Below are 10,929 nucleotides of genomic sequence, written 5' to 3' on the forward strand. Positions count from 1 at the left end.
AGAGGAGAGGAGAGGAGAGGAGAGGAGAGGAAAGGAAAGGAAAGGAAAGGAAAGGAAAGGAAAGGAAAGGAAAGGAAAGGAAAGGAAAGGAAAGGAAAGGGCCAACAAATCTACAGTCATTTGGCACTTTCATTTTCCCCATTATGGTGAAGTCTGTGGCCAGAGAAGAGCACTGACTTGGGAACAAAAATTTACTGGATAGCCATTCTGGAAAAGCAACACTCTAATGTACTCAGACTGGATTATGCTATGGATGCCCTCCAACTCCAAATTCATGTTAGATTTTATGATACTGCTCATCCCCAATGAAAGAAGGCCAAAGAGAGAAAAAATAAAAAAAAAAACACAACCCTTTGTAGAAATGATTTCTATTCCTTAACTAGCTGTGATTCAAGTTGAAAAAGTAAAGACATATTACTCTGCTGAGGTATAAAAGGCTCAAGTCAGCAACTTCTGACATTGCCAGTCATGCAGATAACCCATTACTATTATGGACTATTGAACTATATTGGATTATTTTGCTGAATTCACACACCTACTATATTTAAATGACAATGGAATACCCATCTCTGACAAAACTAAACAAAAAAGGTGATACAAATGAAGGACCATTTTGCATCTGTAAATACAAAAATAGCTACTTTCTCTTAATTCAGTGAATAGAAAGATTTGTAGTAACAGTGTTTGTGGACAGGATGTCATGTCTGCATCTTGTGCTATGAATAACCTCTATGAAAACAACAATACACAATGTATTAATTATTGTAACTGTCCTACTAACCTGTTCTGAAACTGTCTCATTACTATTTGTAATAAAAAATGAAAAGCTGACCATTTATCCTATTTTTTTCTTTTGCATACACTTAGTCAATTCTACCTTATATTGAGAATGTGAGCTTTTGCACACATCACCCTGGTAATCACAATGTTTACTCAACAATACTAAAACAACTACTTAAGTAGGCTGCCAGGCACGAATTTTACTTTGATGATCATCCCTACCTGTAAGTTTTATAATTTAAAATTATCGAGGAGGGAAGTAGGACTTCAACATGGCGGCTGCGGTATTGGCGGTGGCTACGGTGACGGCCCGGCCCGGGGTGGATAGAGTAGGGGGTGGTGGCCTTCACTTTTCCTAGGGGCGTCGGAAGCTCAGCGAGGACCGAGCCTGGGAGGCCAGCCGTCGCCAGGACCTTTCGGCTTTGGGGGCGGTAGCGCCGTTCAGGGTCTCGCTATGCATCTCGGACTCGTAGTGATCCTCCTGTCTCAGTCTCCCCAGCGCTGGAATTACAGGTTCTAAATGGCTTCTAAAAAGTTGGGTGCAGATTTTCATGGGACTTTCAGTTACCTTGATGATGTCCCATTTAAGATAGGAGACAAATTCAAAACACCAGCTAAAGTTGGTCTACCTATTGGCTTCTCCTTGCCTGATTGTTTGCAGGTTGTCAGAGAAGTACAGGTCCTCCCTCCGAATTTCTCAATGTCACAAGTGCCCAACATACCGAGCTGTCCACAGGCCTATTCTGAACTGCAAACACTGTCCCCCAGTGAGCGGCAGTGTGTGGAGACAGTGGTCAGCATGGGCTATTCATATGAATGTGTCCTGCGAGCCATGAAGAAGAAAGGAGAGAATATCGAGCAGATTCTTGACTATCTCTTTGCACATGGACAGCTTTGTGAGAAGGGCTTCGACCCCCTTTTAGTGGAAGAGGCTCTCGAAATGCACCAGTGTTCAGAAGAAAAGATGATGGAGTTTCTTCAGTTAATGAGCAAATTTAAGGAAATGGGGTTTGAATTGAAAGACATTAAGGAAGCCTTGCTATTACACAACAATGACCAGGACAATGCTTTGGAAGACCTCATGGCTCGAGCTGGAGCCAGCTGAGACCAGGCCCTGCCTCGGCCCTGCCACGGAACCACCACCCCCAGGAGGCCCTGGAGAGCCCACCTGTGGGGAAAGAGAAGGGGCACACTTCTAGATTTTCTTTTGGGGGTTAGGTCAGATGTGGAGACTGCGCTTGCCAGTCTCTATGAGCCTAGGTCTTGAGCTGGAGAAAGTGGGGAAGATTTGGGCATGTGAGTGCCCCAGATTGGTCCTTGCTCCTTCCATATTAAATTTATTTGTATTTTGAGAAGTGTCCTTCCCACTTTGGCCCTCCAGATAGACTAAGTAGGTCTTTCTGGGGTCTCTGCAACCTCAGCCAGAACCTGGCTTTGGCTACCAAGAAGGATGGAGAAGGAAAAGGAGGGGCAGATTCAGTGCTGCTGTGGGGCTAGAAGCTGCCCCATCTGCCTGCACTGGTGGACTTAGGTCCAAGTGCAAGTGAAAGGTTCTTTCAGGGTTCTGTTCATCCTCACCTTTTAACAAAGTCTTAGTGTTAACACTGGTTCTGCAATGTCTGTGAGGTACAGAGAATGCACTTTTCCCATGGGGCTGAGTTTGCCTCTTCTGGCAGGCAGTCACCATGCTTTCTTGTTCAGCCTGTTTCTTTCACCGTGGTTTTGACCACAATCCTTTGCTGCCCAGGGCTTCAGAGCCCCTGCTTTAGGAAACCATTGCCAGTTGGAGTAATCATTGGCCCCTTCCCAGCACAACTGAATGGGTGAGAAAGCAGGCCACGCCTTAGCCAGCCACCCACAACCAACCGGTTCTCTGAACAGTCTCTTCCAGCCTTGCTTTAGGATGACACAACACGAGTAACATACCTAGGCATAGAAATCAGTTTGTTTTGTATTATGTTGTATATAACTAAAGACCTAAACACATAGAATATACAGTCTTCATGAATCTAAAATAATTTGCTAATAACTATTTTGATTCTTCAGAGAGAACTAATAAAAATCTAAAAGTTAAAAAAAAATAATAAAAAAAATAAATAAAAAAAATAAAATTATCTCAAAAGTCAAAGATTCTATGAGTTTCACTGGCTGAACATGGCAAATACTTCATGAAATATTGGTACATATGGATATAGACTGCTTTTACAGAATATTCCCCACTTGTATCTTCCAACCGTGTTTGACTAAATAAATACTACTCATAATTATTAGCTTTTCTACCAATATGGAACACTAGGTTGACACAAGAAACACATCTGTATGTAAGCTCTAATCCATGCCCATCAACAGATAAGTGGATAAGAAAATTGTAGGATCTATACACGATGGAATAGTACTGGGCTATGAAGAAGGATAGACTCAAGAAATCTGTAGGAAATTGGATGTACCTAGAAAATATAATGTGAAGTGGAAGAAATCAGACATAGGCTAATAGATTATATAGTGTAAAAGAGAAAGACAAAGGGCTGCTTTTTTTTTTTTTTTTTTTGCAAATGGGAAGGGGTCTGGGAGACAGGCTGAGAGAAGGAACAGGAGGACGTAGAAGTAAAATGATTTTATATGTGTCATGTATAGGTACTAATACTCACAGGGAATGTAAGCGTCATATATCATAAACCAAAACTAAGAACTAAAAATAAGAAGAAAAAAAAAAGGGACAGCAGATTTTGAGGAGAGTAGAAGGGAAGTAGGACTGAGAAGGGGATTATAAAAAAAGAAGCAGCATTATGTGTGTGCACCTACTCCCTACGATGGATGTTGACTTCAAGTACCACAGTGTACTTGAACATTTTTCTTTAAAGTGGGAAGACAAAAGCACCTTTCCAAAAGTTCCCATTATCTTGCACAAGGAAACTTGTTATAACCACTGACTTGGCCAAACTTACAGTTTTGTCAAGTGGAAGCAGAGAGCTGGCACTCTACTTGCCCATGGGAGGGACAGAAAAAAACGAGTTTTGCAAATTCCCAGTGACATTTGTTTGAGTGCCAGATGTGTAGCAAGTACTTAGCCAAGATTGTAAAGCCTGAAGAATTTTATCAACCGTCTGAATTTAAGTAAACACTTCACATCTCGTTATCTCAAGACAGCAGAAGTGAACCTCTGAGAAATTAACGTGTCTTGATGTGAATTGCATGGTATGTTTATGCAAAAGCCAAGAAGTCCTGTCTGTTATTTTCCCCGCTGGGTGCTGTGCGCTGCCCCTTCCTTGGCACCGCGTTGCTGTCAGTCGAAGCGTCTGAAGTCCAAGTTCAGAGTGAGACAGGAAAGCCTTCGCGGGCTTTGTACTCCAGAGTTATCACTGCAGTGCCAGCCCGTGAACGAAACAGACTTGGGCGCTGGCATCTTTCAGACAGGGCGATCGTTCAAAGAAAAAACTTCAGTGCAAAGCGTTTAGGTAATGTTATGTAAATAAGCAATAAGACTGAGTGGGATTTTGGACGGTTCCTTCTCCTCTCCTCCGTGTTTTCTTAGCTCTGATTTTTGCATTGAAAGTTTCTAACTTCTTGGAGTTCTGTACAATCTCATTATTTCCCTTTGGCACTTCCTTTTGGGAAAGGCAGCAGCTGCATAATACTGATAAACTCTGAAAGGGGCCGAAATACACCGCAGCTGCTACTGCTTGGAGCTAAATGGACCACCCAGAGGAACGCTGAGTCAGCACAATTTCTGGGGCAAAATCTCCATCTCTCTATTTTTCTGATTATTTTTTTTCATCCTGGTCCTTTTATTCATATTTATTCTTTTTTAAAATAATTTTATTGAGAAACAAATAGCAATGAGACAGTTTCAAAACTGATTACTAGCACAGTTTCAATAATTAATACATTGCATATTGTTGTCTTAGCGGTTATTCATAGTACAAGATGCAGACCTGATATCCTGTCCACAAACACTATTAGAACAAATCTCTCCATCTCACTTGCATGAAAAGCACGGATCTACAAAGCTATATGCACCAATTTTATCAAATTATCCTAGTATTCTAGCCTTAGAATGATCTTCATAGTATATTACAATTGAATTTGATAATAAAACTGTGATCTCAAAATAAATAAATAAATGATTGAAATTTCAGGACAAGCCTATCAAATGTATGCCTGTGCACCATCGTTCCTTTTTGAATTTCTTGTGGAGGGAGAGAGGAAAAGGAAGGGAAATGAAAAGAGTGGATAAGAAAAATGTAGGACCTGTATGTGCTGTGTGCCTGCCTCAACTCCCCATGATGAATATAATCACATGCTATAAATAATGACAAGCAGAAACAGGACATATCAAAAATAAACAAGGTTCATCTGAATAAGCCCCAAATTTAAAAAAAATAAAACTTTACATTAAATCTTAATTTCTTTATTTTTTTTACTTTTTAATGGTTAATTATTTGACCAGTCTTGCACACCTATATCTATTAATCCAAACCAAAGATTTGACATTGAAAATATGTACTACAGTAACCATTGTCCAATTTTTATTTTTGTCTTGTCTGTACTATGTACGTATTATTGTTTGTTACTCTGTTTTTGTCTTTGTCTTTGCTATTAGCCTTTATTCTTTAAAATAAAATGAAAAAAAAAATAAATGTGTACCTATCCCAAATGATAAACAGTGCCTTTCTTTACCTCCTTATCCCTAAAAGATAGGTCAAGCAGATGTAAGATTTTTATATATTTTGGCACATATCATTCCATTGCATTTCAATAAAAATTTCAATGTGTTAGCATTAAATAAATTTTACATAATGAAATAAAAAAGTACCTATACCGAAAATAAGAATAAAAAGCTCTTGTAAGTTATTTTATTCTAAAACCAAGACGTCTACTATGATTTTTATCAAGTAGATCAGATAAAGTAAACCACAAGAAAATAAAAGAGCATTAAAATAATGAATGGACTCATAAAGGAAAAGGAAATTGTGCATATATACATATATATACATATATATGTATATATGCTAAAAGTAAGACAACAATTAAAAATTAATAGAAACAATATATCAAACAAGAAGGAAACTGGGAAAATATAAGCAGCAAGACTTCAGTGACAAAATGCTTATAAGAGACAACTCCACGAAAAAAGAAGAAAAAGGTTGGGGATAAAGCTCAACAGCCTAAGTGCCTGCCTGGCAAGCACAAGGTCCTATGTTTGATCACCAGTACCGCAAAATAAAAATAAAGAGAGAGAGAGAGAGAGAGAGAGAGAGAGAGAGAGAGAGAGAGAGAGAGAGATCCTTAAGAAAACAATGAAAGTTAATAAAAAGAGGACAAAAATTTTATATAGTTAACTGCCCCAAATAATCTCACCCAATAATTTTATAAATACCATTTAACTCATCAATAATCAAAGCCATGTAAAATACATTCATATTAAGCAATAATGCTAAAGGGATTTCCTAATGGATATACTAATGACCTTTGTAGACATATGTCATCACACCTGGCTAGCATCAAAGATCATTTCCATAAGTCTCTAGTAGGAGAGGTGCCCGATGCATTAGCATATCAAGATCATTTCAAGGACTCATGACCTTTTATCCAAATTCTACTTCAATGTCTCCAGACTAAGTGAATATGAAGAGAGCAAAATACGTCGAATGTATGCTTGTTTGGGAACACATATATAGTTATTTTTTAAAAAATCAGTCTACTTAAATGTCTGACACTCGAGCAGTGGTTTCAGAAATCAAGCTAGGACATTACACGGCTAATCAGGGCAAGAACTTACCTACAGGATTTACATAAGGCAATGTAGCTAGTATAAGAAAATTAGCATCACATGTATACTTTATTCATCTTTGTGTATAGTTTTTATGATCAAACTGAAGAGCAGAAAGTTTCAAGCATGATTATAAATAATATCGTATACTTTTATTCATATTTGCCATATTTTCCATTTCATATGCAATAACTATTCTTTTCTATATTCACAACAACAGAGGTCATGGTTCCATCTTACTCATCTTTTTTTAAGTTGTTAGGAACTCAGTTCTGAAAAATTATAAGCATCCTGCAAATTTCTATGAGTTTCATATGTTATGGTTAACAAGTTTTATAAGAAAAAAATTTCAGATTTATAAGCATAATAAAGTTAATTTCAGAAGATCTTATTATGGAAAATAAAGACAAATATTTTTCTTACTCTGAAGCATGAGGAATAGCAGTTTAGAGCTCTCTAAAAAAGTCATCAAAATCAAATATAGATCTGGATTCAAGGATTTCTAAATAATGAAACAAATAAAGTTATATTGGTGATTAAAATATATAATTAAAATCTTCAGTAATAATTTAATATAAATAAGGCATATTTTAACATATTCAGGAGCTGCTGATCTTGAATTGTGTCAAATAGGGGATGAAAAATACTAAGAATAAATATATGAGGTTATATATTTATTTTATAAGAAAAAAGGTATTTCATGAATTCATCAAAATACTCCAATATAGTCCAATAGTCCATAAAAGTAGTGGGATTTCTGTAAGACTGGCAATGTCAGAAGTTGTTGACTTGATATTTAAATGACAATGGAATAGCCTTCTCTGACAAAACTAAAAAAAATTGGATACAAATGAACCACCATTTTGTATCTGTATATTAAGAATAGTTACTATAGATTTACAGCTGCATTATCTTAATTCAGTGATTAGAGAGATTTGTTCCAATAGTGTTTGTGGACAGGATATCATGTCTGCATCTTGTACAATGAATAACTACTAAGAAAACAATATGCAATGTATTAATTATTGAAACTGTGCTAAAAATTGGATTTGAAACTGTCTCATTGCTATTTGTTTTTTTAATAATTTTATTGAGAAACAAACTATGTGAAACTGTCTCATTGCTATTTGTTTTTTTAAAAATAATTTTATTGAAAACAAATAGCAATGAGACAGTTTCAAAACCAATCAGCAGGACAGCTTCAATGCTTAATATACTGCATATTGTTGTCTTAGTGGCTATACATTGTACAAGATGCAGACATGATATCCTGCCCACAAACACTATTAGAAAAAATCTTTCTATTCATTGAATTAATATAATGCAGCTGTATATGTATCATAATTATTTTGAACATACAGATACAAAATGGTTGTTCATTTCTATCCCCTTTTTGTGTTTAGTTTTGTCAGAAAATGGTATTCCATTGTCCTTTAAATATTATAGGTGTGTGAATTCACAAAATATTCCAATATACTCCAGTAGTCTATAACAGTAGTGGGTTTTCTGTAGGACTGGCAATGTGAGAAGCTGTTGTCTTGAGCCTTTTACAGAAAAGCTTATTCATATGGCTTTACTTTTTATACTTCATTTTTATACTTTTCTGCTGGATGGTTAAGACCAGATAAAGCAAGTCTTATATAACAAGAAATGTAACTTTTGTATCTGATAAGGTCAGACAAATCCCCTCAGGATTTATCCAGAAACCCTGTACCACAATTTGTAGATTCTTTGTCAGTGTCAGCCATATGGATGAGTCACAGCCATAGCTTGACCAGTTTGCTCTCTGTGAAAGCCTGAGAGAATATTTTCTCTCCATGTAACTCTCCTTAGGCACACTCTACACCATCGATCACTTTCCTCAGTGGCCCCATAATCTCCTTGATCAGAAAATTTGGGACACAACTGAGTTATAGGATGCTACAGTACCAGTTCTCCCATGTCCTTGAAAGGCTAGGGCCAAAATGTCAGCTGTCCTTGCAGCCCTTCTTTTTCTCTAATTTTTGGTCTGGAAATTTAGGTTGTTAACCTTCCATAAGAGAAGCTTATTGTTACTGCCCTACAACATAGGATGTTGAGCCTTATCCCATTATCTGGCTGAATATCAAACATCTTGGGCATTTCATGGAACAGATATTTTCCACCAAGTATTGATATGTTAACCTTTAAGTCTCTACAGAATCTGAAGAAAAAAAATAGAAATATAAAACTATACTTTAAAAATAAGAATTAACAATTACATATTTTTACACAGAAGATTAGAAAGCTACAGTCCTGTGACATGTTTTTTCTTGTCTCTTGTTTTTATTTGTTACTCCTTTTTTAAAACAAACATATACTTGAGAGACAGTATGGCAGTAATTGGTTTATTATGACAAGCAGCATGTATTGAAAAAACCAGCATGACAGGCATTCCAAACATGACCCAAGTATTACACATTGCTATCTTCAGCGCAGTTGCTTAGTTCACAGGTATCAATATATATATAGTTAGTCAGGGTAAGAATCCTACCAATTAACTGCTAGCTTCAAAAACCTGCTAAACATTCTCAGATCATTGCCTTATCCATCTTGTACATATAAATGTATCGCTTTGCCCCTGTCATGTTTCCTAGCTTTTTTCCTTGCCCTTTCTTTGTTGTCTGATCCTCAAGTTTTCGCTTTCCTTTTAATTGTGTTATACATTTCTATTTTTATTTCCCCTTTTGAGTTCTTATACTAGGGAGATTATATGATATTTATACATGTGGGCCTGTTTTATTTCACTTATGAGTATGTATGTCTTCAAGGGGCATCCACTTGAATATGAAGGCTTCAAATTTATCATTGTTGATAGCTGAGTAATACTCCATTGGATAAAAATGCCACATCTTTTTCATCCATTCCTCAGGTGACAGGCATCTTGATTGTTTCCAAGACTTGGCTATCACAAATTGGGCTGCTATAAACATAGGTACACATATATCACTATGATATTATGTTTTCAGTTCCTCTGGGAAAATTCCCAGTAGAGGGATAGCTGGATTGAACACGATTTCCAGTCCTAGTTTTTGAAGGAGTCTCCACACTGATTTCCATAATGGTTGCACCAGTCTACATTCCCACCAGCAGTGGAGAAGGGCTCCTTTTTCCCCACAGCTTCTCCAACATTTGTTATTGGTTGCTTTCTTTGTGATAGCATCCTTTCTGGGGTGAGATGGTATCTCAGAGTTGTTTTAATTTTCATTTCATGGATGGTTAGTGATGTGGTGTATTTTTTCGTATATTTATTCATTTCTTTAATTTCGTCCTCTGAGAAGTGTAACCTTATCTTCAATGCCCATTTCTGGACTGGGTCTTTAAATTTTGGGTCCCTAGTGTTTTTTAGTTTTTTATAAATTTTAGAGAGCAGTCCTTTGTTTCTCAATAAAATTATTTTAAAAAGGACTTTTAGAGAAGTAGTACTCAATGACTATATTGATTGGAGGCAATATAACTCCAACAACTTGCTTTTGGACAGTGTAATCTTTAACAATGATTTTGGGAACTAGAATAATTGTGTTTGACACTGAAATAATGTTATTCTGATCATTCCTTTCAGTTTTTTATGGAGCACCACAGAAATAATCTATAAAAGGTAACAATGAAGCAATAAAAATTCATTAAAGGAAAAAAACAAAAGCAATCTTAAAGCTGAACACATTATTATATGCAAACATCTATGTATACAAAATCAGGAAGAAAATTAAGAGATGAAAATACTATAAAGCATATAGAAAAATATAAAAGACTATGTTGTTCACTTTATTGTGAAGGTAATTGTTTAAGATAATATCAATATATTATGTGGTTTATGTTTGATATGTATAAAAGCAAACTGTTATAAAAGAGCAACACTAGTAGAGAAACACTCAATCGGAGCATGCACTTGTGAGATTCTCACATAATGTGGGTAATATTGGGGTGATTCATTCTGTAATAATTTAAAGATATAAATTGTAAACTGCAGTGAATACATTAAAAAATAAATTTAGCAAAAAAGTCTTGCATTATATTGTTTTATTAAAAGGTAAGTGTAACATTACAGTCACCAAATAGAAACATGAACACTCTCTGACTCCCATGCCCAAGTCCACAGATGGCCCAACCACTCCCAGTCTGAAACTTTTCTATCACTTGCCAGAAGTTGAATGGCAGGGCAGGGGAGACAGCTCAGTGGCTTAAGTGCCACCCTGGCCAGCACACAGTCCTGATAACAATCCTTGGTGTCATAAAAAACAAATAAGCAAACTAGAAGATATCGAATGACATAGTTTAGAAAAGAAAATCCTGACAAATATCATAAGCTCCTTTTGAATCTCCAGCCAGAGTGATTGCAAGTGCAGATACAAGGGATAGGG

General features: G+C 36.3%; 1 pseudogene across 1 annotated transcript; it reads left to right on the forward strand.

The window, feature by feature from the left end:
- Window positions 1–1,041: 1,041 nt before the first annotated feature.
- LOC111813608 lies at window positions 1,042–2,689 on the forward strand (annotated as a pseudogene). Its single transcript, XR_002818816.1, has 2 exons — window positions 1,042–1,226; window positions 1,295–2,689. The product of XR_002818816.1 is annotated as a ubiquitin-associated protein 1 pseudogene (transcript).
- Window positions 2,690–10,929: the final 8,240 nt, after the last annotated feature.

The sequence above is a fragment of the Octodon degus genome, unplaced genomic scaffold (assembly GCF_000260255.1).
Source record: "Octodon degus isolate 3935 unplaced genomic scaffold, OctDeg1.0 scaffold00204, whole genome shotgun sequence".
NCBI lineage: Eukaryota > Metazoa > Chordata > Mammalia > Rodentia > Octodontidae > Octodon > Octodon degus.